This window comes from Anticarsia gemmatalis, unplaced genomic scaffold (assembly GCF_050436995.1).
Source record: "Anticarsia gemmatalis isolate Benzon Research Colony breed Stoneville strain unplaced genomic scaffold, ilAntGemm2 primary ctg00000049.1, whole genome shotgun sequence".
NCBI classification, from domain to species: Eukaryota; Metazoa; Arthropoda; class Insecta; order Lepidoptera; family Erebidae; genus Anticarsia; species Anticarsia gemmatalis.
Genome location: NW_027466806.1, coordinates 160,001 through 165,000, shown reverse-complemented (window position 1 = coordinate 165,000; position 5,000 = coordinate 160,001). Strand labels below are relative to the sequence as shown.

Sequence of the window (5,000 nt, the reverse complement as noted above, 5' to 3'; positions counted from 1 at the left end):
ATCAGGGTTTCCCCTGACTTCGACCTGACCAGGCATAGTTCACCATCTTTCGGGTCCCAGCATTTATGCTCAGAGCGCGCCTGCATTCACGGATTGGAAACGAGACGCCTCGGGAGTGCGAGAGATCGACCGAGATCGACGCTCCATCCTCCCTGAGCGCGCGACAAGCGCACGCCTTCACTTTCGTTGCGCCTTTCAGTTTTATTATCTCAATGACTCGCATACATGCTAGACTCCTTGGTCCTTCGCCTGCGGACAGTGCATGATATGCGAAATATCTCATATCGCGCACATATACGCTAGCGGCGCGCTCGACTCTTCGAAATACTTTTGCCGCATGGCGGTGTATGTATAGAGAGGGTTGAGCGTGTGTGTACGCACGCACCGTGTTATGTGTCGTGAGTGATTTAATATCGTCGCGATCTTCGCGCAATACACACAGTAGGCGGACTCGACGTCCGAAGAGCGCATCGACGCCGTCGTCGTTCCTCCGGGACGGTTGCGTCGTCGTAACGCTGACGGATATCGCGTCTGCCTCATTTTTTTATCGTTGGCCTCAGATCAGGGAGGATCACCCGCCGAATTTAAGCATATTAGTAAGCGGAGGAAAAGAAACTAACTAGGATTTCCTTAGTAGCGGCGAGCGAACAGGAAAGAAGCCCAGCACTGAATCCCGCCGTTGTTCAGGCGGCGGGAGATGTGGTGTTCGGGAGGTTCCGCTTTCTCGTCGCGGTCGCTCCTGTCCAAGTTCGTCTTGAACGGGGCCGTTTTCCCGCAGAGGGTGCCAGGCCCGTAGCGACGGAGGACCGTGGCGTCGGGTGGCGGCGCGAGATGCGCCACCCACCGTCGAACAGAGTCTCTTTTTTGAGTTTTGGGTGTTTAGGATATATAAATATTATCATCACCATCATCGTCCATCATCGTTCATCGTGTGTGTTGTGTGTGCACAACGACAACAAAAACAGCGCGACGACAACAACGACAACACGTTAATGATCCTTCCGCAGGTTCCCCTACGGAAACCTTGTTACGACTTTTACTTCCTCTAAATGATCAAGTTTGGTCAACTTCCCAGCAACGCCGACGGCCGTGAAGCCACCGCGTGTCGGTCCGAAGACCTCACTAAATCATTCAATCGGTAGTAGCGACGGGCGGTGTGTACAAAGGGCAGGGACGTAATCAACGCGAGCTTATGACTCGCGCTTACTAGGAATTCCTCGTTTATGGGGGATAATTGCAAACCCCAATCCCCAGCACGAAGGAGTTTCAGCGGGTTGCCCGGGCCTCTAGGCCAGGGAGAACATGCTGATTCCTTCAGTGTAGCGCGCGTGCGGCCCAGGACATCTAAGGGCATCACAGACCTGTTATTGCTCAATCTCGTGCGGCTCGAAGCCGCCGGTCCCTCTAAGAAGAATTTTAATACGTCGCCAGTGAGTTGCGTGACGGAGCCACGCACACCTAAATGACGACGCCTATTTAGCAGGCTAGAGTCTCGTTCGTTACCGGAATTAACCAGACAAATCGCTCCACCAACTAAGAACGGCCATGCACCACCACCCACCGAATCAAGAAAGAGCTGTTAATCTGTCAATCCTTCCGGTGTCCGGGCCTGGTGAGATTTCCCGTGTTGAGTCAAATTAAGCCGCAGGCTCCACTCCTGGTGGTGCCCTTCCGTCAATTCCTTTAAGTTTCAGCTTTGCAACCATACTCCCCCCGGAGTCCAAAATCTTTGGTTTCCCGGAAGCTGCCCGCCGAGCCATTGTAGTAACGTCGGCGGATCGCTAGATGACATATTTACGGTTAGAACTAGGGCGGTATCTAATCGCCTTCGAACCTCTAACTTTCGTTCTTGATTGATGAAAACACCTTTGGCAAATGCTTTCGCTGATGTTCGTCTTGCGACGATCCAAGAATTTCACCTCTAACGTCGCAATACGAATGCCCCCAGTTATCCCTATTAATCATTACCTCGGAGTTCTGAAAACCAACAAAATAGAACCGAGATCATATTCTATTATTCCATGCACGAAATATTCAAGCAGCATTTTGAGCCCGCTTTGAGCACTCTAATTTGTTCAAAGTAAAATTGTCGGCCCACCTCGACACTCACCGAAGAGCACCGCGATAGGATTTTGATATTGAACCGGCGTATTACCGCCGGCTCACCGACGATATGCTCCGCAGACGTGTCAGTATCACCGCGGATGCGGTGCACCGACAGCGCGGCGCACAAATGCAACTACGAGCTTTTTAACCGCAACAATTTTAGTATACGCTATTGGAGCTGGAATTACCGCGGCTGCTGGCACCAGACTTGCCCTCCAATTGTTCCTCGTTAAAATATTTAAAGTGTACTCATTCCGATTACGAGGCCTCGTAAGAGTCCCGTATCGTTATTTTTCGTCACTACCTCCCCGTGCCGGGAGTGGGTAATTTGCGCGCCTGCTGCCTTCCTTGGATGTGGTAGCCGTTTCTCAGGCTCCCTCTCCGGAATCGAACCCTGATTCCCCGTTACCCGTGACAACCATGGTAGTCGCAGAAACTACCATCGAAAGTTGATAAGGCAGACATTTGAAAGATGCGTCGCCGGTACTGGACCATGCGATCGGCAAAAGTTATCCAGATTCATCAAAATTAACGACTTCAGACGCGGGGCCCTCCGTCGATTGGTTTTGATCTAATAAAAGCACTCATCCCATCACTGGTCAGAGTTCTGATTGCATGTATTAGCTCTAGAATTACCACAGTTATCCAAGTAACTGAGTAAGATCTAAGGAACCAAAACTGATATATTGAGCCATTCGCGGTATCGCCTTAATACGGCTTGCACTGAGACATGCATGGCTTAATCTTTGAGACAAGCATATAACTACTGGCAGGATCAACCAGGGAGCTATCGAATAGAACACGCGCTCGTAGCGCGCACTCCGTCGATCCCGCGCGTCGACGATCCTAGATCACGCCGACGCGTTACGGGCGAGCTCTGTAAAACGTACACACAACACGCACATGTAAATAAATATTTATATGTAGTGTTGTGCGCACATAGAGAGTTTGGGGTCGCCGACGGGCGAACGTTTGAAACGGTTGTATCTCAAACACGTCAAACGTCCGCTGCCCGCCTGCATTTTCAGGACACACTGACGTGGCCCCAATTGGGAACGTTCGTACCGAGACGCGTTCACATTTTATTTAAAAAAACGTTTAACACAATACGGATGTGAAACAATCACGATTCCGCCCGGTGTCTATAGAGTAATGCCTCGCTAGATAGAGGTGTAAGTAAAATTTTTCTCGGGACCGCTTCGATTCTATACGGACTCGTGCATACACAACGGTCCGTCGGCCCACACAGTTAAAGAGATTCATCTATCTCTCTCGTTTTATCCGAGAGAATACGAGAGACGACGAACGACGACGACGACGACGACGACGATAGTCGAGTCGTCCTGTCTGTCTGTAACGACGCGACTTTATTACATATATACATAGGTAGCAAAGTCTAGCGTCGTCTCTTTCTCGTACTCTCTATTATCGAACAAACGAGAGTGATGATAAATATTTATGATAGAGCGGACAACGAATAAGAACGCGTTGTCGCCCTAGCCTGCACAGCGGCGGCGCACGAACGAACGAACGAACGAACGAACGAACGAACGAATGCACACTCACGGACGGTACACGAACGAGAGTCGAGAGAGTGTTTTCTTATAGCAAAGATTTTATTCGTCGCGTCGAAAACACTCCGCCGCGGTCAAGCACATACATCACTCTCTACTCGTGATAATCGTACAACTACTTCGTGTGTGCACATATGTTGCTGTGTAGAGTAGAAACACACATGACAACACTAGCACACAGTCCAATTCGTAGACGATTATAACACATAACACATATATATGCACACCGTTTTTTTTTGTTTTCTTTCGGGGTGCATATATATGTGTTTTTCGTGATGATGCGCGCCCGCCGCCCGTCAACAACACAGAGTCGAGTCGCCGAAGTGAGACAACAAACGACGGAGACTGACTCTATGTTGTGAAACAGCTCTATCTCGCGCTCGCACTCGCCGCCGATCGTCGTTTGTCGTGAAACAAATGACGATCGCACCGCTGTACACATATGTCAAATCGTAGAGTCTGTGTCGTCGGGTTTGCGCGTTTCGCCGTGTGTGTGTACATAATAATATACATATGTGTGTTCGACGAGCAGGATTTTGTTTTTGTCCTGTCGATGACACAATTACCCAGACCTCCGACGCCTCACCCCTCACCCCCCCCCAGGCCAAGAGGGGAGGGGGGAGCGGGGGGGGGGGGGGGGGCTTAATTTGCTGAATATAGGAGGGTTTTTTCAGTAGTCGGATCGGCAGGGTATTATTACAGTGATAGCGGGTAGACGGGGAGGGAGAGGGGGAGCAAAGGGGTTCAAGGGGGCGGTGGGTGATTAAGGGGAGGGGAGGGGGGAGGGTAGAGGTAGTGCTATGGTGCGTCATTGTGTGATCGTATATTGATTGCAGGAGGGGGTGCATGCGAGCACCCCCCCCCCCTCCCCGGTCTTATCACCCCCCCCCCCCTCCCCCTCCCCCGTCGCCGTTCCCCTTCGTACCACAGTCCCAAAAAAAAAAAAAAAAAAGGCAAAACATTGATTCTGGTTCTGTTCTGATTTTCAGTGACACCGAGAGGGCAGAAGAGTTGCAACGAAACTTATGTTTTCAGCTTGGGGTGAGTTTCATCACCCTCACACGCTTTGAGGGCGAGAAAACCTCTCAACTCGGACAACTCGGGGGAAAATAAATGAAGGTGAGTTATATTATTATTATTATTATTATGTATGTATGTATAATGATTTGAGGTTAACTAACGCTATTTATTATTCATCATCGTCGTAACAATGCAATGAGACCTCGCTGCGGTTGGTTCGTGTATTAAAAGCGCGCGGGCTGCGCATGCGCATGCGAGCGTGTAGCGAGTGTATTAGATGTTTATTCGGTTCGTGTATTA

General features: G+C 50.2%; 1 non-coding gene across 1 annotated transcript; it reads right to left on the bottom strand.

Moving 5' to 3' along the window:
• Nucleotides 1-990: 990 nt before the first annotated feature.
• On the bottom strand, nt 991-2,892 carry LOC142986961 (small subunit ribosomal RNA). The gene has a single exon (XR_012960485.1). It is a non-coding gene; the product is annotated as a small subunit ribosomal RNA (ribosomal RNA).
• Between the last annotated feature and the right edge of the window lie 2,108 nt (nt 2,893-5,000).